At 45.7% G+C, this 26,015-nt stretch overlaps 1 protein-coding gene across 1 annotated transcript in view; it reads left to right on the forward strand.

The window, feature by feature from the left end:
* Positions 1-26,015, forward strand: part of RAD18 (RAD18 E3 ubiquitin protein ligase) — a 506,049-nt gene that overhangs the window by 407,252 nt on the left and 72,782 nt on the right. The gene's annotated exons all lie outside the window — the stretch shown is intronic.

Here is a 26,015-nt window from a genome sequence, read left to right on the forward strand (position 1 = left end):
TATGCAGGACCAGGAGTCTTGCACTGTAAGGCTCCATTCGTGTATATACGAATTGGATGTGTTTTGGACCACATCTGATTTGCATGACCTGAGTCAGCAGCCTTCTCTATGGAGCCGGTTCACATATCTGCAGATGCAGCAGCAGTGCAAATAGCCTTCTTTGGGAATGCATCTGAATCGCACATGTCATCAGTCTTGAACACAAATTTGATCCAAAAAAACCCAGCATGCCCCCTCCCAAATCCATGCCATGCCAAAATTCAAAAAAAAAAAAAGGCGTGGGTCCTTCTCCCCCCCCCCCCCCCCCCATTCCATACCCTTAGGTCTGGCATATATTTTGAGAACCACCATGCCAAAATGTAAAAGAAAAAATAATTTCCCCCCTAAAATTCAAACTGGACCCCTATCCAAGCATGCAGCCTGGCAGGTCAGGAAAAGGGGGGACGAGCTCTGCCCCTGTCACCCCCCCATAGCACCTTGTCCCCATGTTGATGGGGAGAAGGGCCTCTTCCCCACAGCCCTGGCTGGTGGTTGTGGTGTTCTTCTGCAGGCATGGGGCTTATCGGAATCTGGAAGATCCCTTTAACAAGGGGGCCCCCCCCAGATCCCGCACCCCCATGTGAATGAGTATTCTATTCTACCCCTACACATTTACCAAAAAGAGTTAAAACAAGACAATTCCTTTATTAAAAAACAATGTCCCCAGTGTAGATGCATCAATCGCGATGCCCACTGCCGACCCGAAAAAATAAAAGCTCCGCTTGCGCCAAAGACTCCCACCATTTGCCTGCTCCGCTGTCTGACAGTTCTTATATAGCTAAGGGGTGAGGCCAACCAGCGATGTCACCTGGTGGCACTACCCCGTTGTGACGTCAGCAACCGGAGCATGCTGGGTTGGTGATGTCAGAAGTGGGTGGTGCCAACTTAAAATCTGTTCCAGACCTGAAAGAGCCTGGTATGGATTGGGGGAGACCCCCACACTTTTTTGCCACAATTTTTTATTTTTTACAATCCGCTTTCAGCGGGGAACCCAGCTGACAGCTGATGAGTCATCTGTTGCTGAGAACTTGGCGGCCTGCTCCTTAACAACTAGCTAATGTTAAAGACACTGGTGGCTGCCAGCTCCAAAAATTCACAGCTGAGCCGCATCTAAATCACAGCTAAACTGCTAAACTTTGGAAATTTGAAGGGAAAATTCGCACCGGACACAAAGGGGGCCCGCACACAACCCGGTGTGTCAAACTGGCAAGTTTTGTGATGTCATTGGTGTGTGTTTCTCCTTTCTTTTTCTCGATCGTAGTCTAATGTTGCCATGTAACATGCAGGACCAGCAGTCCTGCACTGTAAGTGAGGAAACAGAGGACCCACCCACAACCGGAGCATTAAATACACTGGCAGTTTTTGTGAAGTTATTAGTGTGTGTCTCTCCTTGCTTTTCCTAGTGTGTTTGTAATAGTGGTCGACCGATATCGGTTTTTCATTGCCGATACCAATATTTTGGCCATTGCATATGGGTATCGGCCGATATTTTATACATCCTATGTCAGGGTCCGAGACTAGTTAGGTGGTGATGCTCATGTAAGGGTAAGATGGCACATAGCATAATTCCGTTTACAAATGTTATTGAATATGCCACTCACACATGTACAAATTAAAGATATAAGCAATTCCACATTAGCAGATCTGCTGGCAGATCGGTATCTCTCACCCACTTGCCGTAAGTGATACCCGGGTGATACCGCTCCATTCGGCATCCACTCAATACCGCTCTGTCTCTCACCCGCTCCATCTCCCACCCACCTGATGCCAATCAGTCTCTCACCCACTTGCCTAAGTCATACCCAGGTGATACCCCTCTGTCCCGCATATGATGACGATCTCGGGGGTCACGTGGTCCAGCGGGGCGTGATTACGCACGTGACCTCCGAGATCGTATGATCTGCTAATGTGGAATTGCTTATACTGTATCTTTAATTTGTACATATGTGAGTGGCATATTCAATAACATTTGTAAACGAAATTATGCTATGTGACATCATTTTACCCTTACATGAGCAATATTTGGAATATCGGCCAGTTCCCGGGGGCCGATGCAGATATAGTCAATATCGGCCTTGCCGATAATCGATCGATCCCTAGTTTGTAGTGTGGACAGTTCTGTTGCAGCCTAGACACACGGCAATGGCTTTGAGAGCGGAACATGGTGTATTATTTCTTTAAATCAGAGTACAGCCAACAAACGTCAAAGAGAAGAGGTTTTGCAAGCCAGTTGCACACAGAGGAGAAGCCTGTGGAAGAGAGGTAAGTAAAATGACTTTTAATAGTACCCTAAAATGAGCAATTCTTGCAGTGCAAGGGGAGCCCCACTAGAAGGGCAGTTTTATAATTTCCACAAGTTCGGCTTTAACTGCAGGTAGTTGTTAGAATGCCCCATTTCTGGGGATAAGTTCTCTTTAATGTCACATTTTGAATAGTACCTTGTGTGGCCCTCTCTCTCTCTCTTTGCAGCCACAGCTGGTTTAAGGATTTAAACTGAATGAGGCCTTGGCTGCTCTCCCATTGATAAAAGCTTCACTTCCTTGTGTAATTTTTCAGCTGAATGCTTCAGGAAATGTTTTATGGCCCCTTTCTCTGGGATGAAATGATGTAAGCTGAATTTGTTACTGCAATGTTAATTATCAAAGCTCTGTAACCTTTTTTATGAAATATAAGTAAATGTAAACCAAATTGTGCTCCTGCATTCTCACCTTATCACATGAGCTTCCTATAGAGCAGCCTTTCTCAAACTTTTTACGCTTGAGAACCCTTAAAATAATTTTTAGGTCTTGGGGAACCACGGGTTGCAGGAAAGAAAATCGCTTGATGGGGATATCCCTCCCGCAGCGCAATTGAGTTATGCCACCAAAACACAATTATTGCTAGCGGCTATAGACTCCTGCAGTAATCGCATGCAAAAAATCTGACTGGCTGGTTGTACTGAAGTGGATTGCTGAATCTACTTTAGTACTACCAGCCTGCCCATAGATGAATTGCGGCCAGTCTCTGCTGAACCAACCGAGATTCGATCCAGCTATTGCCAGCTTAAGGCTCTACTATATACAGAACTAGTGCTAGACTATTTTGCACCTTCGGCAAGACCAGCTGCTTGCACCCCCTCAATAAAACTTTAAGAATATTACCATGATGATACCATTATAATAAAAAAGCATATGAATTCCAGTCCAACTACTGATAAATTTTAGCATCAGTGGGCCGGTCCCCATATATAGAGGCTCTTCTTCTCTGTATCTTTAGCCTGATAAAAGAGCATGCCTGCCCTTAGATGGCATGGCTCATGCTCTGAAACGCGTCGCTCCATTTCCAGTGAAATCTCACTGACACTGCGGGCCACGCGTGCACTCCAGTGCTATCTTGGAAGTGTCTGGCCAGCTTTCGTAAACACTGCAGCATTGCCCCTGGTGGCTCCTCGTTGGGTAATCCTGCACAGCGTCCGGGACTGATACATCATTTCCGATGAGCCTTTTATCTACCTTGTTATGTAAATTGCCTTTTGGAATCCTTTATTTAATAAAAGATTTATACAGTCTGCACTTAGAGGAGCTTTTCCCCCTAGTTCTTTTTTTAACCAGCGGCTGTTGCTGCGCCCTAGGCAGCTGCCTGGTTCGCCTAGTGGTAGCACCGGCCCTGCTACTATATATTAGGGTAACAGCGCCACAGATACAACAAAGAATATAATTAGTAATATATTGAATTACTGCTGCCCTAATTAATTGCGACCAATTAAAAAGAAAAGGATTATTTTAGTGGGCTGCGCTGATCCACTTACCTGATTATACTCAATCACAGTGTGAATAATCACGTTAAATCATATACCATGCATGTAACATGTTAATAAAACATCATAAATGTCATATCAAGTCCTAAATGTACAATATATAAAGTGCAGAATGCTGAGAAAAATAATGAAGTGAAAAACAAATATAAAGTGACTGATGCAAAGTGAACCAAACTCTGTTAAAGCAAAAAAGTCCCATAGTGACACCGAAAAACATCTGTTGTGTGTCACCACAATCTAAAAATATTTTTTATAATTATAAAGAGTTCAAACAAAGTATTTTAAAAAATTATTTTTTACAGGCGTGTGTAATATCCTCAAACACGTGTTATCCAAAAAAAACAAAGCGTGTCCACCCGTAGTGCAGCACCTCAAAATGAATTCATCACCGCTCTCACTAAATATCACTCACCAGAACCCCGGCTGGTCAAATTATAAACCAGTACAAACGCCACAGTATATCCAGCGAACACAGTCTCCACTTCAATTAGCCTCCCATCTGCTTCCCCTTATTGAACCACAGCGCTCAGTACCAGAGAAATGGCAGAAAGGAAGAAAGCTCCCATCACGTAATTAGTAAAAACAGGCTTTTTTTTAATAACACAATAGATACACTTACATTCCATGAGTGTCCTCCCGACTCTAGGGTATACCGCTTGTTGTTATATTAAGCTAGTCTCCAGTCTCTCCACAGACCGAGAGTACGATACAGCTTGCGCGGTGATGTCAGCGTCTTTGCCCCGCCCTGCGTGTTTCGTCATGTGACGTTTTTTACGGAGCGCCAGCAGCTCTCACTAAATATCACTCACCAGAATCCCAGGCTGGTCAAATTATAAACCAGCACAAACGCCACAGAATATCCAGCGAACACAGTCTCCACTCTACTCCAATTAGGCTTTCATCCTTCTTAAGGCTCTATTGCCTCTACTCATTGCAGTGGATTTGGAGTGAGATTTGGTGATATCGCAGTTCTTCTTGCTGGAGGCTCTGATATAAGGAACCAAATCCCTGCCTTTACCAAGAAGGCCACCCCACACAGACACTGCAGAACAAGGCATAGTAAGTCAGTAATGGGGAAAAATCATCTGCAAGGAGACTACAGACAATACTGGTAATTTAGTCATTTGCCCCCTGCCTGCCTTTTTTTAGGCTCTGCTTTTTTAGTTCAGTTTCAAAAATTTCACTCAAATCGGCTCACAGTTTCCTTTGACGGCACATGTGAATATGGGTATAGTGGTGGCAATAGAGTATAAGGTCCTTCAAGACAAAGACTAAAGAAAAAGATTCTGTACCGCACTGCTCAAGATGTCGCTGCTCTGTGAACAATTAATATACAGTATATTCCAAAGACTAGTCGAGCAACAAAGTGTTGCTAACAGGATGAAGAGAGCGTGCCATGGAACAGCTCAGAGAAGGAAAGAAGGAGCGTGACAAGCATAGATGAAAAGTTCATCCTCACCCAGAGATTCTCCTGGGTTCCATACCTCCAGAAGATCTTCAGGAGTCCTGCAAGCAGCTGGCAAGATATGATGTGTCCTGGTGAGCTCAGATGGGCTCCATGCGTCTGGGGAATGATCAAAGCACAGTTGTGCAGCACATGTCCTTCATGGACAACTTCCAGAAAAGGATCGGACAGGGGTCCTGCGATCATGTTTTGTTTTATATCAAACTTGAAAGCTACCCTAAACTGGACTTTAAGCTGAACTCCAGGCAAAATGATTGCATTAATTGTGTATTCCTTTAAAATAAATATTTTTTTTACACAACTAACTTAATTACCCAAATCTGTCTTTACTTTAGCCTGTTAACATCCTCTGCACAGCAGTTCTCAGAATAAAAGGAGCAAAAGTAGAAGCCAGTTGTCACACTCCTGTGCTGTTCATACCAGCAGTGAGCCTCCTCTTTAATGTGCTGCCATGCTGTTTTGGTTCTGCTAGCTCCTCCTCCTCCGTTTCCTCTTCCTGTGCCCGGGACATATGAACAGAGATGGGGTCCACGATAATGCTGGGTTCAAAATTCTCGGCGCTCCTCTGGTCGGTAGGGTTTTGTGGGGGTCCCCGTTATCTTTCTCTCTGCTGATAGGTACCCTGAGCCTTGATGGGATTCTTTAGTGCTGCTAAAAAGACTGTTTTGTACTGCAAGGGCTTCCTTTCCTTATGGATCCTCCAGGGTCACATCTCCCGCACTGACCCCCTCATGGAGGTGGCAGGTCCCTCGGAATCCCAACTTCCCATGGTTGTACTGACGGAGGTCCTGCAGTCCTTAATGTCCCGGGTGGAAGTGGCGTGTGGGCAAAGGCCCAGGAGGAAGCGCTTTCCCCTGTTCAGTCTGTCTCATCTGATTCTGAGCCTGATGCTGCCATGGATGCGGCCCATCCAGGGGGACTTAATATCACACCTACAGATACATCCAATAGTGAGGATGATTCCTCCATGGTCGCTGCAGGGAATGAAACTGTGCTGGTAGACTCACTTAACACTGCAGTGTGTGAGACTTAAAAAATGGAGGATGCGGCTGATGTAGCCACAGATGTGGCTGTGTCGTTTGGCACGCATAATCAGCTCGTACTCCAAAGGTGTTTCCTTTTGTGCCTTATTTTGACAGGTTTTCCTGTAAGGAATGGGAAAAACCAAAATGACCCTTTTTGGGCCCCAAGCGCTTTGCTGTACGTTACCCTTTTGAGGAGTCACTTTTAAAAAAGTGGACTAGTCCACCAGTTGTGGAGCCTCCTGTTTTCAGGTTGAATAAAGCAACCATGATCCCAGTAGAGGAATCCCCATCCTTTATGGACCCCGCTGACAGGAAAGCGAAGGCTATGGTAGGCAGCATGTTTACTATGGCTGGTTCAGCATTGCGGACAGTCTTTGCCTCAGCCCTGGTGTCTCAGACCCTAACTGAATGGGCCAAACCTTTGCGCCTGGGCTTGGGGAGTAAGCAGGTCCCCGCTGCTTAATTTGATTTAGCGGACAAGTTGGTCCATGAGCTGCAGTTTATTTGTGATGCAGCTTTGGATACAGCTCTTATGCTGTCCAAACTTTCTATTTCAGCAGTGGTGATTAGGTGCGTGCTGTGGCTTAAGAATTGGTCCGCAGATCAAGCCTCTAAGAAAGCTCTAATTGATCTGCCCTTTCAAGGCGATCACCTGTTTGGGGCTACCCTGGATGATATCATTAAGGGTATCATGGGGTAGGAAGAGTACCTTCAATCTAGGAAAGGGAAGTAGCCTCGTCGCAGTCGGAGGCCCTCCTTTTCAGCCCATAGAAAATTATTTTGTGCTGCTGGGATGGAAACTTGGGGAAATGGATCTTCTAAATCTTCCCTGGGAGGTTCCAAGCAACCTTGTTCTGGTAAGCCTGGAGCTAGCTTTTCTGGACCAGCAGACAAGACCCCTTCAGAATGAAGGCCTGCCCTCACCTATTATTGGGGTGGGGGGACATCTTCGCTTGTTTCCGGGCCCGTAGACTTCTTATGTGAGCGTCAAGGAGATCTGCAAAATTTTTCTTTTGGGGGTATCCAGTAATGGGGGTAAAGGTCCTGAGTCTCCTTGTGTGGATTTAATTCCTGCAAAGGTTCAGGTGATGTCCGAACTACCTAAGGTCCCCCCTATCAATGTCCAGGGAATTGATTTACCTAGGTCTAATTATAATTCTGACCAGGGTTGTCCTACCTCTGAACAAATTTCAGGAACCACAGGCCGTGATTTACCGGATGCTTTCACACAGAAAATTCTCTCTCCCGATTTGCATACAGGTTCTGAGTCTGGTGGTATCCACCTTCAAGACAGTTCTGTTTGCACAGTCCTACATGTAGCTCCTTTAGCAGGTTTGGCTCCACAGGAGGATGCCGAAGTTCATGATGAGGTCACGGGGTCCTCTGACAGACGGCGCAGGCATCCATGGGTCAGTATCATCCTTGGCTCAGGCCTCTTCTGCAGTTCCTGGGAGGAATATCAAAGAGCGAGGCTCTTCCTATCATCCCGGTGGCCGTAAACGTCCCTTGGGGGCTTCCTTTTAGAGAAGACCAGTCTTCCCAAGGGCTAATCTACCATCCTGCTTTACAGTCCCTGGTTTTAATGGCTTAGCTATTGAAAGCCAGGTACTGAGGGATAGAGTTTTTTCTGGATCAGTGATCCCTACTATGGTGAAGGCGAGGAAGTAGTCTTCCAGCAAGATATACCATTGTACGTGGAAAGCATACATTTTTTGGTGTGAGTTGGTTGGCGCTTATCCTCGATCCTTTTCTGTGGCTTGGATCTTAACCTTTCTTCAACGGGGCATTCATCGGGAGTTGGCCTTTAGTACCATCCATGGCCAGGTGTTTGCCTTGGCAGTCTTCTTTCAGCTACCCCTAGCCACGCACTCTTTAGTTCGCAGCTTCATTCAGGGGGTTCGACATGTGGCTCCACAGGTACGGTCTCTTTTGCAGCCATGGGATTCAAATTTAGTGCTTTCGGTTCTCCAGAAACCTCCATTTGAGAATATTTGGGAGATTCCCTTGTCTACGTTATCCCAGAAGGTGATATTCTTGGTGGCTATTACCTCGGCCCGCAGGGTATCGGAATTGTCGGCATTATCCTGTCGCAGTCCCTATTTGGTGGTCCATAGGGATAAAGTGGTTCTTCGTCCCTGTCCATCATTCCTGCCCAAAGTTGTCTGTCTTCCATTTGAATGAGGACATTGCTTTGCATACCTAGGATGTGGTTCGTGTGATTCAGGTGTATCTGGCAGCTACTGAGTTCTTTCGGAGGTCAGACTCGCTTTTTGTGGTTATCGACGGACCAAAAAAAGGGCTGGCCACTTCTTCGGCTACCATCTCCAGATGGGTCAGGCAGACAGTGACTCAGGTCTGTTCCATTAAAGGTCAGGTTCCACCTTTCCCTGTCATGGCACATTCTACTCGGGCGCTGAGTGCTTCTTGGGCCTTCCGTCATCAGGCATCAATATCGCAAGTTTGCAAGGCGGCCACTTGGTCGTCGTTGCATACCTTCACAAAATTCTATAAGTTAGATACTTTGGCATCTGCAGATGCTTCTCTTGGCCGCAAAGTTTTGCAGGCTGCCGTTTAAAGTGGAGTTCCACCCTAATTTTATACTTACCTCCATCTTCTCGCTCCGGGTCACCTGAAAAAGAAATGGATAATCGCATTTTTTTTTTTTTTTTTTTACTTACCCCGTAGCGAAGAAAATATACTTACCTTACTTCCTTCTTCCTCCTTCCTCGGCCGCGGCCCGTCGTCACTTCCTGGCTCTGCAATGATTCCTGGGAGCTGAACGTGATCGCTCCCAGGAATCATTGCGCCTGCACCGGCCCCGACGTCAGTTCCGGGGCGCGCGCGTCATCCCCTTCTAAACAGCTTCTGGGCATGACGCGCGCGCACCGGAAGTGACGGCAGGGCCGGCGCAGGGCATCGTTGGACCGAAGAAGGCGGAAGAGGACGCCGAAGAGGATCTCGCTGGCTTCAAGCTGCCCACATCTGAGATGGCAGCGCTGGACAAGACGTTTTCAAGGTAATTATTTGTCCTAACAGGTAAGTGCAACCCGGGACAGATCAGAGGCTAGCCATTGTGGAATGTACTAGCCCTGACTGTCCCGGGGGTATTTAAAAAAAAAAAAAATTCCAGGGTGGAACTCCGCTTTAAGAGGGACTTTTCTCTCTTTAAACTTTCATTTTTTCAGATGGGGCTCCTGTTTCCCTGGCTAAGGGCACTTATGTTTAGCCTTGGGTTATTTTCCCCACCCCTCATTTTTCCTTTTGCCACAGCTTTTGGATGTCCCAGCAGTTATGATTTATGGAGCGCTGTGTCCGTCGATGAACTAAAGAGAAAATAGGATTTTTGTACTTACCGTAAAATCCATTTCTCTGATTTCATCGGCGGACGCAGCCCCCACCCCCTCTATGGAGTTCTGTTACTTCTAATACTGCTTGCTACTAAACTGATTACCTAGAGCAGAGAGGGGGGGTTATATACTAGCTGAGCACGGCCCATGGGCGTAGCCAGGTGTTTTTGTTCTGCCTAGTCCTACTCCTGGAGGAGGCAGTAGAACGCAGTAGTTATGATTTATGGTATGATATTTATCTTCTCTGGTTACTCTTCACTGCTCCTAGACCCTTCCTCCTGTTGAGTGCCCCCACAGCAAGCAGCTTGCTATGGGAGCACCCGAGCCGAGCTGCAGCTCCTTGTATCCATTCAGACATGGAGCTGCCATCCAGCCCCACCCCCTCTCTCTCCTGATTGGCTAACTGACTTTGACAGCTGCGGGAGCCAATAGCTTCGCTGCTGTCTCTCAGCCATTCAGGAGGGAGAGCCCCAGACGGCCGAAGGACTCGTGGACATCGCTGGACAGAGATGGGACTCAGGTAAGTATTAAGGGGTGCTGGGGAGGCTGCTACACATAGAAGGCTTTTTATCTTAAAGCATAGAATGCATTAATAAAGAAAACCTTCCTGACTATACAACTCTAATGCTGGCCATATACTAGCCGAAAAATCGTTCGAAAATCTGTCATTTGGGTCGATCATTCAGTTTTCGTCCAGTTAATGGGCACAAATAGAAAATAGTTTTTACTTTTTAGAGCTAAAAAATCGAAGGAAAAGTTTGGAAAATTCTGCCGAACGAATGATAAAGTGAAAGGTAATGTGTTTCTCGGCCGAACTGTTTGCACTAGCTATATGTGACAAACAGAACGAAAAACATCTATTGAATGATTTATCGTTCGAAATTCGGTCATTACGTGATGGCACGATCGTTTCCCCTCACGGCGTTTCTTTCGTTTTTGGAAAATATGTTAGAATGATTTTTCGGCTAGTGTATGGCCAGTTTAAGTGAGTGTTTCTCAACCTTTTTTCAGACAAGGCCCCATTTAACATTATAGACAATCTTGGGGCACCCCATTCTAATATGTAAAAAACTATTTTAAAAGTTTTACATAATACATCAACATCCACACACTTAGGACACCCAACAATAGAGTAGATTCATTCTTCCAAATCCAGTACACTTTTGCACACTGGTACTGACTAGTATTCCAGTGTTTCTCTTCTCCCTCAGTTTTTCTCCATCGCTCAGCTAATGTGACCCCAGTGTCGACATTTGTTGTTAGAACGCCGGCAGCTAGAAGTTCGTAATGGTGCACAATAAAAACCAGTGGCTGTGTGAAACTAAAAGGCAGACTTCACTTGCTGGCTTCTATACAATTGTGGGGCAATTTTTAGGCATTTTGCCAAGGCATCCCTGAAGAAATCTCAAGGCACCTTGGTTGAAAAAGGCTGCTCTAAGTAACCAAGAGGGAAAGGTCTTATATAAACTATGTATAATGATCTTAGGTTATCAGTGGTGTACCCCAAGGTTCAGTGTTGGGACCCTTACTTTTTAATATCTTTATAAATGATATCGGGTCTGGGATTAAAAGTATAATTTCAGTCCTTGCAGATGACACCAAGCTTTGCAGTGGAATAACTTCCTTACAGGATGTCTCCAATTTACAAGCTGATCTCAATGCACTGTTTCATTGGGCGACTATGTGGCAAATGAGGTTTAATGTTGATAAATGTAAAGTTATGCACTTTGGGGCTAAGAATACGCATGCATCATACATACTAGGGGGAGTAGAACTGGGGGAATCCATAGTGTAGAAGGATCTGGGGGAATCCATAGCGGAGAAGGATCTGGGGGAATCCATAGCGGAGAAGGATCTGGGGGAATCCATAGCGGAGAAGGATCTGGGGGAATCCATAGCGGAGAAGGATCTGGGGGAATCCATAGCGGAGAAAGATCTGGAGGAATCCATAGCTGAGAAGGATCTGGGGGAATCCATAGCGGAGAAGGATCTGGGGGAATCCATAGTGCAGAAGGATCTGGGGGAATCCATAGTGGAGAAGGATCTGGGGGAATCCATAGCGGAGAAGGATCTGGAGGAATCCATAGTGGAGAAGGATCTGGGTGTTCTGGTAGATCATAAGCTTAATAGCATGCAATGCCAAGCTGCTGTTTCCAAAGCAAGCAAAGTCCTTTCTTGTATTAACAGAGGCATGGATTCCAGAGAGAGAGAGATATCATTTTTCCCCTGTACAAATCATTAGTAAGACCTCATCTGGAATATGCAGTTCAGTTTTGGGCACCAGTTCTCAAAAAGGATAACGGGGAACTGGAGAAAGTGCAGAGAAGGGCAACCAAACTGATAAGAGGCATGGAGGAGCTCAGCTATTAGGAAAGATTAGAGGAACTGAATTTATTCTCTCTTGAGAAGAGGAAATTAAGGGGGGATATGATCACCATGTATAATGCATAAGGGGTCCATATAGTGAACTTGGTATTGAGTTGTTCACTTTAAGGTCAACACAGAGGACAAGGGGGCACTCTTATTACTTCTAGAGGAAAACAGATTTCATCTCCAAATACGGAAAGGTTTCTTCACCATAAGAACTGTGAAAATGTGGAATAGACTCCCTCCAGAGGTGGTTCTGGCCAGCTCACTAGATTGCTTTAAAAAAGGATTCTTTCCTGGGTGTACTTAATATACAGTAAATGGGTACTAAAAATTTTTTTCTAGGTAAAGTTGATCCAGGGAATATCCAAATGCCTCTCCGGGGATCAGGAAGGAATATTTTCCCCTGCTGTAGCAAATTGCATCATGCTTTGCTGGTTTTTTTTTTTGCCTTCCTCTGGATCAACTGCTGGTATAAGATTGTGTATATGGGATTGTATGGTTGGGTTTTCAATACTGGTGTTCTTTTTTTGTTGAACCAGATGGACTTGTGTTTTTTTTCAACCTGACTAACTATGTAAATATGTATCTTACTATTTGTATTTTATGTGCATTTACTCATGTGTGTTTTTTTTTTTTTTGGTGTCTATTTAGAGCCCCTTCACACTGCCGCGACTTGTCAGCCTGACAAGTCGCGGTATGTCGCGGTCCATTTAGTACAGGACCTGTTCTAATAGGAGCGACACAAGTCGCTCCGACTTAGAAAAAGGGTCCTGTACTACTTTGGGGCGACCTGGGAGCGACTTGCATAGACTTCCATTATGTGAAGTCCCTGCAAGTCGCGCCGAAGTCGCGGTGCACGCGACTTTACAGGTCGCCCCCGAAGTCGTGCCGCTTCAGTGTGAACCGGCACTAAATTCTCTTTTTCTCTGAAATGTTACCCCTCTCTGGCCTGCTATTAAATCTACAGATGCAGTGGTCTCAACCCCCCCCCCCCCCCCCAACATTGCACAGGAGGAGGATTGTGTTGACTCCCAAAACTCTTGAGCTGTGTCCTGTGTGATCATATGAGGAATCATTAAAGCGGCTTGGACTTTTTAATCGTTTGGTCGGGCACTCCTGTTGCGTGTTTATGCTTTGGGTACCCTCCGAAGGCTTCACGTAACCAACCTCACCAGAGCCCGCCAGCTCGTTAAATACTTATGTTCTCTCCAATTTATAGAAGGGATAAGGATTGAAGTCCCGGCGTCCCTCAGGATTTGTCTTTTCACGATTCGATTGAAAGCTACATAAAGAGAAATTTTGAAGCGTATGTTTTGTTCTCTGTCAGACCTTCTTTGGGCAGCAGACTCATTTCTTTTGATTTTGGAGAAATCTTTGGCCCTGACAACAGTCCCCATAAACAGGGAATGTGTCTTTCTGCTTTTTAATTGCTGCTGTCATTATAACTTTTATTATTTTGCTTGTTTACTACCCAGAATGGGCAATTATAACATTATTTGGGGAACTGAAAGCGCAAAGCCTAAAAATAAGAATGACATTTTCTGCTCGGCGTTGGTGGATTCCTGTTACATAAATTCCCTCTCTTCCAGGAAAATATTGTGTTTTTGATCTGTGGTGCGTATAGCGATATCTTAATTGGAGGGAACGTAGTATAAAGCTCTTTGAAATATCATTAGGACGATTTCACCACCCAGGCAGCGGTAACAAGAGAGTGTTGGTTGTCCTTGAATAAACCTTCTCCCTTATTACTAGTTACTTTAATGTATTGCTTTGTGTGCACAACCTTAATAACATAAAACTTACTGTATGCAAACTCTAGCAATGAAATTCTCTTATTTGCTTCCTTTTGGTCTATTAAATATGCCATTTTTTCAATAGATACAGCAGGTAAAATAATAATTAACCAATTCTGGACCGGAAGGTTTTACCCCGCTTAATGAACAGGCTTTTTTTTGCGATTCGGCACTGCGTTTTTTTAACAGAAAACTGCACGGTCAAGCGACAAATAAAATTGATGTCCTTTTTTCCCCACAAATAGACCTTTTTTCTGGTGGTATTTGATCATCTGTGCGAATTTTATTTTTTGTGCTATAAACAAAACAAAGCGACAATTCTGAAAAAAAAAATATATTTTTTTTTTTTAACGTTGTGCTATATAACTACAATAGAAATTCCCCTTGTGGTGGGACTTTATAGGCACAGGTACATTTGATAGACTATGAATGACTCAAAAATTGAAAAAAGTATACATTTATTATAGAAAATATTACAAGGAATTAAAATATGGCAAGCTGTATACAATACGTTCGATAACACGACAGATTGAAACCGCTGTATTCTGAGGTGAGTACCCAACGCGTTTCAAAGACATAAGTCAAAGCTCCTTCTTCAGGGGTAACCTTTAGATAGCGGTCTGTAAGTGATCAATTACACAAATACACAAATAGACCTTTTTTCTGGTGGTATTTGATCATCTGTGCGAATTTTATTTTTTGTGCTCTAAACAAAACAAAGCGACGATTCTGGAAAAAAAAATATATATTTTTTTAACATTGTGCTATATAACATTCCCCATAAAAAAAAAAGTAAAAATCTAATTTTTTTTTCATCCTTTTAGGCCAATTTATATTTTGCTACATATTTTTCTTTAAAAAAAAAAAAAAACGGAAGAAGCGCATTTTGATTGGTTTGCGAAAAAGTCATCGCGTCTACAAACTATGGAATAATTTGTCATTTTTATTAATTTATTTATTTTACTAGTAATGGCGGCGATCTGCGATTTTTAGTGGGAATGCAACATTGCGGCAGACAGATTGGACCCCTAACTGACATTTTTGACACATTTGGGGGGGACCAGTGACATTTCTACAGTAATCAGTGCTAAAAATATGCACTGTTACTGTAATAATGACACTGGCAGTGAAGGGGTTAACCTAGTGGGTGATCAAAGGGTTAAGTGTGAGCCTAGGGGAGTGTTTACTAACTGTGGGGGGAGGCACTTGTGAAATGACCGTAGAGACCTGTGATCCTATATAGAAGGAGAGAAGAACAGTTGGCTGGGTTTACAACAGCTGACGTTCTTCTCTCCCTCAGCAGGAAGCGATCGCAAGTGGCCAGCGGCAATCGCGGCCGCCGCCTCTGTGCATCCCCACTGTCTAATGGGGACGGAAGTGCACCTCTGGCGGTGCACACTCGCCCCCCAGTACCACGCGCGCGACCGACATAGTGCTGCGTTGGTTCGCACAGCCGAGCCAGCCTGCTGCAGTAAAACTGCGGCGGGCGGTCGGCAAGTGGGTAAACACGTCACCATTTTTCTAGGTAAATCTATTTCTAAAGGAGCTATTGACATGAAATTTTCCAAGACATGTCGGTAACAAGCCATGCAATCCATACATACAAAGAGCCCAAAACAGATACGTTCAGAAAAATGGAATGACAGTGGAAATGTACTGAACACGCTAACTGAAATTTATTTAATACTTGGTACAAAATCCTTTGTTGGTAATGACAGCTTAATGACGTCTCCTGTATGGAGATACTAGTCCCATGCGTTGCTCAGGTGTGATTTTGGCCCATTCTTCCACACAGTCTTCAAATCTTGAAGGTTCCGTGGGCTTCTTCTATGATCTCTGATCTTCCTTTTTTAGATATTCTATTGAATTAATGTCAGATGATTGGTTGGGCCATTACAGCAGCTTTATTTTCTTTGTTTGAAACCAATTGGGAGTTTCCGTGGCTTTGTGTTTGGGGTCATTGTCTTGCTGAAATGTCCGCCCTCGTTTCATCTTCATCATCCTGGTAGATGGCAGCAGATTTTTATCAAGAATGTCTTGGTACATTTTTCCATTCATCCTTCCTTCAATGATATGAAGTTTGCCAGTACGTATGCTGAAAAACAGCCCCACACCAGGATGTTCCCACCTCCAAACATCAGAGGTGGGAACTTTGTGGACAGAGAGGAGGAGCCAGGAGCACCAAAGAGGGACCCAAGAAGAGGAGGATTGGGGCTGCTCTGTGCAAAACCATTACACATAGCAGGTAAGTATAGCAGGTTTGTTATTTTAGAGGAAAAAACCCAAAGGGTTAGGCTCCGTTCACATCTTGGCATCCCGAATCACTGGAATACGCAGGATGCCCGCGTGATCCCCGTCACTTCCAATGGTACCCCAAACGCAGCGTGATTTTCGCCCGACGAATGGCAGGACGCCTGTCACCCAAAAGAAGTACAAAAACTACTTTGCGAGACAAGCATCCCGCGATTCTATTTGCGTTATTTTAACACGATTCTTTGGGCGGCAAAATTGCGCCACATTTGGGATGCCATTGGAAGTGACAGGGATTGCACGGGCGTCCCATGATTTGCTGTGATTCGGGATCGCGGGCAAAATGGCTGAGATTCTGCCCGCGATCTGGGAACGCTAAGATGTGAACGGAGCCTTAATGTTACTTTAAAGTGGTTGTAAATCTCAGACATGAAATATAAACAAAGCATATCCCTCTATAGCGTGTGCTTGTCTCAGTCCAGAGCACTAAGCCTCCTATTCACACTGACTCCTAATTTTCAAAGCCGCAGGTCAGTGCGACTTCAGGTGCGTCTTGGCTGACATCTGTGCGACTTCATACACAGATGTCTATGCAAGTCACACCTGAAATCGCAAAAAAAAAAAAGTGCATGAACCTTTTTTTTTTTCATCAAATCGGTGCTGCACCACAAAGTCTGAGTAACACCGATGTAAACTGTTCCAATGCCAACAATAGGGTGCAACCTGTCATGCGATTTGGACTAAATCGCATGACAAGTCGCACGGATGTGGACGGTGGCTGAGTGTTGTTTCTCTCTGCTGCTTCGTTTCTCTATCTGCATGAGTTGCTCCTGACACCAAGAGAAAAAAGGTGACGGGAGGGAGCTTCAGCACACAGCCTGTGATTGACAGCCCTCTGTTCCTGTTTACTAAGGTGGTGGGGAGGGGGTCCCCCCCCCTCTAATCAGCTCTCAGAGCTCTCCTTACTGAGCTCTGCAGAATGTAAGGGTCCTTTCAGACGGCCGCTCCGTGTGTCCGCAAATCATCCCATCCGTTTGCGGATGATTTGCGGACATAATGTAAGTGAATGGCACTGCGGGTGTCAGCGGAATACCATCCACTGACACCCGATTTTCCTCCTTTCAGTTCTGTTCCGTTTTTACGAATGGAACAGAACCCTATTTTTCCTTCCGTGTAAAAAACGGAAAGGAAGGAAAATCGGATGTCAGCGTTGTCATCCGCTGACATCCGCAGTGCCATATACTTACATTATGTCCGCATATCATCCGCAAACGGATGGGATGATATGCGGGCACACGGAGCGGATGACAGAAATGTCATCCGCTCCGTGGAAAAAAAAAAAAAAAGCCCCGCAGCGGACCTTTCACACGGAGTGGCCGTGTGAAAGGACCCTAATTTCAGCTCTCTGTCCCCTTTTTTTCTGACAGCTCAAACAAGCTTTATTCATTCTGCACTTTGAACAGATGTGGAGAAGGGAAGATGACAGATAAACAGATACAACTTCAGTAGGAGGATTTGTTTCACTGGATCTATGGAAGGGTTTACAACCACTCTAGCCCCCGTGACCACCAGTGTAATTTGTCATGTGATTTGACAGATCCAAGTCCAATGGCGGCTGGTGCTCAAAATTTTTTTTTGGGGGGGGGGGGGGGACGCGCAAACAGGAAAATGTAATATGCATTGCTTTGCGGCAAAAAACGCTATAAAAATTGCGTGACTTTGAGGTCACAAAAGTGTGAAAGGGACCTTCAGTAATCAAGGTATAGTGTGCCCCCTTCAATGCAGAGTGACCAGCGTGCCCCCTTTCAATGCAGAGAGACCACCGTGCCCCCTTTCAATGCAAAGTGACCACCGTGCCCCCTTTCAATGCAAAGTGACCACCGTGCCCCCTTTCAATGCAAAGTGACCACCGTGCCCCCCTTCAATGCAGAGTGACCACCGTGCCCCCTTTCAATGCAGAGTGACCACCGTGCCCCCTTTCAATGCAAAGTGACCACCGTGCCCCCTTTCAATGCAGAGTGACCACCGTGCCCCCTTTCAATGCAGAGTGACCACCGTGCCCCCTTTCAATGCAGAGTGACCACTGTGCCCCCTTTCAATGCAGAGTGACCACTGTGCCCCCCTTTCAATGCAGAGTGACCACTGTGCCCCCTTTCAATGCAGAGTGACCACTGTGCCCCCTTTCAATGCAGAGTGACCACTGTGCCCCCTTTCAATGCAGAGTGACCACTGTGCCCCCTTTCAATGCAGAGTGACCACTGTGCCCCCTTTCAATGCAGAGTGACCACTGTGCCCCCTTTCAATGCAGAGTGACCACTGTGCCCCCTTTCAATGCAGAGTGACCACTGTGCCCCCTTTCAATGCAGAGTGACCACTGTGCCCCCTTTCAATGCAGAGTGACCACTGTGCCCCCTTTCAATGCAGAGTGACCACTGTGCCCCCTTTCAATGCAGAGTGACCACTGTGCCCCCTTTCAATGCAGAGTGACCACTGTGCCCCCTTTCAATGCAGAGTGACCACTGTGCCCCCTTTCAATGCAGAGTGACCACTGTGCCCCCTTTCAATGCAGAGTGACCACTGTGCCCCCTTTCAATGCAGAGTGACCACTGTGCCCCCTTTCAATGCAGAGTGACCACTGTGCCCCCTTTCAATGCAGAGTGACCACTGTGCCCCCTTTCAATGCAGAGTGACCACTGTGCCCCCTTTCAATGCAGAGTGACCACTGTGCCCCCTTTCAATGCAGAGTGACCACTGTGCCCCCTTTCAATGCAGAGTGACCACTGTGCCCCCTTTCAATGCAGAGTGACCACTGTGCCCCCTTTCAATGCAGAGTGACCACTGTGCCCCCTTTCAATGCAGAGTGACCACTGTGCCCCCTTTCAATGCAGAGTGACCACTGTGCCCCCTTTCAATGCAGAGTGACCACTGTGCCCCCTTTCAATGCAGAATGACCACTGTGCCCCCTTTCAATGCAGAATGACCAGCGTGCCCCCTTTCAATGCAGAATGACCAGCGTGCCCCCTTTCAATGCAGAATGACCAGCGTGCCCCCTTTCAATGCAGAATGACCAGCGTGCCCCCTTTCAATGCAGAATGACCAGCGTGCCCCCTTTCAATGCAGAATGACCAGCGTGCCCCCTTTCAATGCAGAATGACCAGCGTGCCCCCTTTCAATGCAGAATGACCAGCGTGCCCCCTTTCAATGCAGAATGACCAGCGTGCCCCCTTTCAATGCAGAATGACCAGCGTGCCCCCTTTCAATGCAGAATGACCAGCGTGCCCCCTTTCAATGCAGAATGACCAGCGTGCCCCCTTTCAATGCAGAATGACCAGCGTGCCCCCTTTCAATGCAGAATGACCAGCGTGCCCCCTTTCAATGCAGAATGACCAGCGTGCCCCCTTTCAATGCAGAATGACCAGCGTGCCCCCTTTCAATGCAGAATGACATGCGTGCCCCCTTTCAATGCAGAATGACATGCGTGCCCCCTTTCCATGCATGAAGTCCCACAGATGTCAGCCAAGTCGCACTTGAAGTCACACTGACATGCAGCTTTGAAATAGTGCGATTTCAAGTGAAGTTGCACAAATTTCAAAGTGTGATTTGGTGTAAACAGGGGGCTTCAGCATTGTTTTTGGACTTGCTCGTGAAATGCTGCTTACAAAAGTTTGACGCAGTTTCATGGTAACAAGACCTGTTTATGTCATTGCACATTTGCTACTTTATTATCATGAATAACTGGGAGGTTTTATGGTGGTTGTGCTGTATTGAGATTCTCGACTACATAACAAGGTCATCTTCTGATGTAAGCTGCTTGTCAGAATCGCAGAGAGCGCTTTGCGTGGTTTACTCATCCTAGTTTGTGTTGGCGAAGCCCACCTCCGCATAGCCTGTCTAGAGGAGGTCAATGGATTTTTAATAAGCTTGTGAAATACATTCTGATATGTCACTTCAAAGCCATCTACAAACATGATGGGTTCAAGAGCTTTCATATAGTACACGCTAGTTTAGAGATTTTTTTCATTTAAAAGGCACAAAGTGTTCCCTTCAGCCATTCATTTTTTATCGTAGCACGCATCTCATCTCCCAGCTGAATTCCTGTAGTTGCTGGCGTTTCCCTAAGCCTGGGTTCACACTGCTGCGGTACGAGACACCGAATGTAACTCGCACAGGAATCGCAGTACATTACATGCGGTGCCTCTGGCTTGCGATTTGAGCCATGGATCTGTATGGCTTGAATCGCACCAAACTGGTGCAGGACCTTTTTTTTTTTTTGTCCACACCAGAATCGGATTGCATGGGTGTTCACAACCATGTGATCCGGTTCTACAAATCGTGCTGCGTTTTGAAAACAGATTGCGGGGTGTCGTTGGGTTAACCACTTCTGCATCGGAAAGATTTTCCCCCTTAATGACCAGGCCATTTTTTTGCGATTCGGCACTGCGTTATTTTAATGGACAATTGCACGGTCGTGCGACGCTGTACCCAAATAAAATTGATGTCATTTTTATCCCACAAATAGAGCTTTCTTTTGGTGGTATTTGATCACCTCTGCGATTTTTTTTATTTATTTATTTATTTATTTATTTTTTGCGCTATAAACAAAAAAAAAGCAACAATTCTGGGGGGGAAAAAAAACAATATTTTTCACATTCTGCTATATAACATTCTCAATAAAAAAAAATTAAAAATCAAATTTTTTCATCCTTTTAGGCCAATTTGGATTCTGCTACGTATTTTTGGTAAAAAAAATCCCAATCAGTGTATTTTGATTGGGTTGCGCAAAAGTTATCGCGTCTACAAACTAGAGGAAAGATTTATGTCATTTTTATTTAATTTTTTACTAGTAATAGCGGCGATCTGCGATTTTTAGCGGGACTGCGACATTGCGGCGAACAGATGAGACCCCTAACTGACATTTTTGGACACTTTTGGGGGGACCGGTGACATTACTACAGTAATCAAACTAGAGGAAAGATTTATGTCATTTTTATTTATTTATTTTACTAGTAATGGTGGCGATCTGCGATTTTTTTTTTTTTTTTTTTTTTTTTTTTGCGGGACTGCGATATTGCGGTGGACAGATCAGACACCTAACGTTAATTTTTGACATTTGGGGGGGTGCAGTGACATTACTACAGTAATCAGTGCTAAAAATATGCACTGTTACTGCAATAATGACACTGGCAGGGAAGGGGTTAACCCAGGGGCAATCAAAGGGTTAAGTGTGAGCCTAGGGTAGTGTTTTCTAAATGTGAGGGGATGGGCTTGTGGAGTCAACGCAGAGAGCTGTGTTCCTAAATAGGAGGATCACAGGCGCTCTGTGTTGATACCAGAGAGAGCAATGATCTGCTGTGTTTACAACAGCTGATCGTCGTCCTCTCTCCATAGGGAGCGATCGTGGGTGCCCAGCGGCAATCGCGGCCGCCAGCCCTCGTCGATCGGCTTCCCCGCTGCTTATACGTCGCTGAGCCAGCCTGCCGTAGTATATCTGAGGCCGGCGGTCAGCAAGTAGTTAACATACACTCTACGGTCGGTTCGCATTGACTGGTTTTAATTTAGATGCAGTGCTGAATTCCCACCGCATCTATAGTGTGAACCCAGGCTGAAGTGGAACTAAACTCTTAATCAACAGGAACAATTTTTAATCTCTATCTTGCTAGCATTAGTACGTGGTTGTAACATAGAACTATAGGCAAAACTTATTTTTTTTTTTTTAATTTTGGATGAAGTAAGGGAGGGTTATAACCCCTGTCAGATTTGTTTACTAGATATGAAAAGGATAAATACAGTTTCTGACACTGCAGCTGTGCGGTCACGTGATCTCCTGTGCTGGCCGGTGTTCCGTGAGAAAACCATACCCTCGTCACTTGATCTACGGAGAGAAGTGGGAGGGGCTGAGATTTCCCTGTGACGTCAGCCAGCCAGCAGGGGGGAAGGGAATCTCCGCCCTTCCCGCTTCTCTCCGTAGATCGAGGCCGGCCAGCACACAGGGGAATCATGTGACCGCACAGCTGCGGTGTCAGAAACTGTATTTATCCTTTTCATATCTAACAAACCTATACAGTTTTGGTAATGGCTGGATATCTGCATTACATACATTGAAATGTGCTGCAATATTCAGCAGAATAGAGGGTGGAGGGGCGGGGACGAAATGCTCTCGTGCGGACAGGGAGAGGGGGGGGGGGAGGGAGACTGTCAGAGGAGAGACGAGAGCTGCGGATGACGGAGACACTCGAACCTGACCACGGTAGTCAAGGCTCAGCAGCCATGATTATCGTGGTCAGCAGAGGGACTCAGGAACTGGCAGAATCAACCAGGTTTAATACCAGTTAGGAAGAGACGAATTGCACAAGCATTGTGCGGTTATTCACGCCTTAAAGAGGAAGTAAACCCTCCTCATGAAGTTGTACCTATAGGTAAGCCTATGATAAGGCTTACCTATAGGTACTGTAAATATCTCCTAAACTTACACCGTTTAGGAGATATTTACCTTTAATGCAGCCAGTGACGTCACTGGCGCATGCGCTCTGAAGGAACGGCTGATCGTGCCGTTCCTTCAGAGCCCCGTGCCGTGACCGTCGGCTCCCGTGCGCGTGCGCGGGAGTGACGTCACCGCGGCTCCGGCCAATCAGATGACCGGATGCCGCGATCCCGGAAGACGGGCGACATTTCATGTCGCCTGTCATACAGGTAAGAGAGCGGCACGGCGGGGGCTCGTTCTAAGGTAAGTATTTCATAATGAGCTAGTATGCGAAGCATACTAGCTCATTATGTCTTTCTCTTGCAGCTTCTAAAAAAAAAAAAATTTTTTTTAAATGAGTTTACAACCTCTTTAAAGGAAAAGGATCTTTATTTTTTTTTGGGTAACAAACACTTTAGGGGAATTCCTTGGGGCCCCCCAGGTCACCAAAACTAGTGTCCTCAATGGAGGATTTCCCCCCTATTACTTTTTTGGGGACAACCCAAAATTTTTGTTTTACTTTCAATCTCAATGATAAAAAGGACAAATGGAGAAGGACCATCTCCCCAACAGGGACACAGACAGCAATAAAAACTGACAGGGGTTCTAATTTCCCTCCACTCTATCCAAAACTTTAAAAAAAAGTTTTGTCTCTAGTTACACTTTAAGGTTTTTTTTCACTTTCATGCATTCCATGCTTAAAGAGGAAGTAAACCCTCCTCTGACACTTTTACCTATAGGTAAGCCTATGATAAGGCTTACCTATAGGTACTGTAAATATCTCCTAAACATGTACCGTTTAGGAGATATTTACCTTACACGCCGCCAGTGACGTCACTGGCGCATGCGCTCTGAAGGAACGGCCGCTGGCGCTGTTTCTTCAGAGCACCGTGCCGTGACCGTCGACTCCCACGCGCGTGCGTGGGAGTGACGTCACCGCGGCTCCGACCAATCAGATGGCCGGATGCCGGGCAACTGGACATGTCGCCTGTCATACAGGTGAGCGGGCGGCACGGCGGGGGCTCGTTCTTAGGTAAGTATCTCGTAATGAGCTAGTATGCGATGCATACTAGCTCATTATGGGTTTCTCTTTCAGGTTGCAGCAAAAAAAAAAAAAGTTTCATGGGTTTACAACCTCTTTAAAGAGGAAGCAAACCCACCAAAAAAATTTGAAAATAAATAAAAAAACCCTGTAAGACAAAGGCATAATGAGCATCGCATATTAGCTCATTATGAAATACTAACCTTAGAACGAAGCCCCCGCTCAGCGACAGGGTGGCCGACATGTTCGGCCTTCCTGGTTCAAGGCCTCCGGCCATATCATTGTCCGGAGGCACGATGACATCACTCACGCACATGCACACGGGAGCCGCTGTTCATGGCACAGGGCTCTGAAGGAACAGTACGGGTGGCCGTTCCTTCAGAGCGCATGCGCCGATGACGTCGGCTGCATTAAAAGTAATTATTTCCTAAACGGTGCAAGTTTCAAAGATATATACAGTACCTATAGGTGCAAGTTATAAGAGAGGGTTTACAACCTCTTTAAATAATGCATTACAATTTACCTAAACCCATTTGATTTGTAGTTGACTAAAATGTATGATATTTTAGTAGACTAAAAGATGACTAAAACAATTCAGATGACTAAAATGCAACGAAAACTGAAATATTTTAGTCAAAATACTAAAATGCGACTAAAATAAAATGGCATTTTAGTCAAAAGACTATGACTAAAACTAAATCAAAATTTGCTGCCAAAATTAACACTGGGCTGTACATTGTAACTTTGTAGCAGAGGGGAAAGGCTGCAGCAGGGGGCTGATCTGTGTCAGACATTTGTGAACCCTTTACATGACTGTCATCTCTGAGCCAACATTTCAGTCCAGGACAGATAGAAAAAGTCCAGATAGCTGCACTCCCAGACTTTAATCCAAAAAGATCCCCATATTAAATGAATACATTGAAAGCAATGGTTTGGAGAAAGCACCATTAAAGTGTGAAACGCGTTAACCTCCTTCCCTCCCATCTGCACATCTGTTGTGATTTTAGGATAGGTTCACACATGTCCAGTGAGAATTTCCCCTCCGTTTTCAGGATGCCAATAAAGTTCATGTGCGTGTAAAGGCAGGCGTCCCAATACTTTTGGTAATATAGTGCTTCTCAGCCCGTAGCCGTAGACCGTAACCCTGGATGATACCTGAACAAAGATGGTGCTGTCCAAAGCAGATGAAGGTAGGGGGGAGTCCATTGAGAGAGGGGTAATAAATATATGGATGTATTAGCAGGCTGCATTTAACATTAACTTTATAAGCTGTGCCTTGGACTTTGTTTTATGCAGCCGCTCCGATTCCTGCTTAGTGCTAGACTTGGAGAAAGTCAGACGTCCTCAGCCAATCACCTGCCCCCCTGGCAGCAGTTTTGTGTTCTGCATCTCCTCAGACACCCTCTCAGGATGCTGACAGTGACAGCGCTATAAATCTATTAGTGGAACGCAGGGCTGGAATCCCCTTGAATTATAGCGCTGTCAGGGAAAAGCAAATACATCAGTTAGGCAGAAGCCTTCATACGCAGTAATGGTAAAAGTCTGGGGGGGGGTCCTGGCACCACTCCTGTTTGCCTTCATTTCTGAGATTCCAGAAGCTGCGAGTGTCTTCAATTAGCCGCATCCATTAGGAAGATTCTCGAACCACGCTGAAAGGGAAAGACAGCAAGGCTCGCAAATTGTGTACAACCACCAAAAGTGCCCCGAAGGGGGGGGGGGGGGGGATTTGTACCCACCTGGCATTCTTACCTATTAATTACTGTACTGCAGCTAATCAAGCATAGAACATGCTTGATTAACTGCATCCTCGGTTACAGTGGCCAAGGAAAGACTGCTGGTCCTGGCGCCACTCCCGTTTGCCTTCATTTCTGAGATTCCAGAAGCTGCGAGTGTCTTGAATTAGACGCATCCATTAGGAAGATTCCCAAACCCCGCTGAGAGGGGAAAGCAGCAAGGCTTGCAAACTCTGTGCAACCACCAAAAGTGCCCCGAGGGAAGGGGGGGGTGGATTTGGACACACCTGGCAATCATACCTATTTAGTACTGTACTGCAGCTAATCAAGCATAGAACATGCTTGATTAGCTGCATCTTTGGTTACAGTGGGCAAGGAAAGACTGCTGGTCCTGGCACCGCTCCTGTTTGCCTTAATTTCTGAGATTCCAGAAGCTACGAGTGTCTTGAATTGGACGCATCCATTAGGAAGATTCCCAAACCCCGCTGAGAGGGGAAAGCAGCAAGGCTCGCAAACTCTGTGCAACCACCAAAAGTGCCCCGAGGGAAGGGGGGGGGGGATTTGTGCACACCTGGCATTCGTACCTATTGGGTATTGTACTGCAGCTAATCAAGCATAGATCATGCTTGATTAGCTGCATCCTCGGTTACAGTAGCCAAGGAATGACTGCTGTGAACCAGTGATGATGTATACGT

This window comes from Pelophylax lessonae (genome assembly GCF_965119305.1).
Source record: "Pelophylax lessonae genome assembly, chromosome: 8".
Classification (NCBI taxonomy): Eukaryota; Metazoa; Chordata; class Amphibia; order Anura; family Ranidae; genus Pelophylax; species Pelophylax lessonae.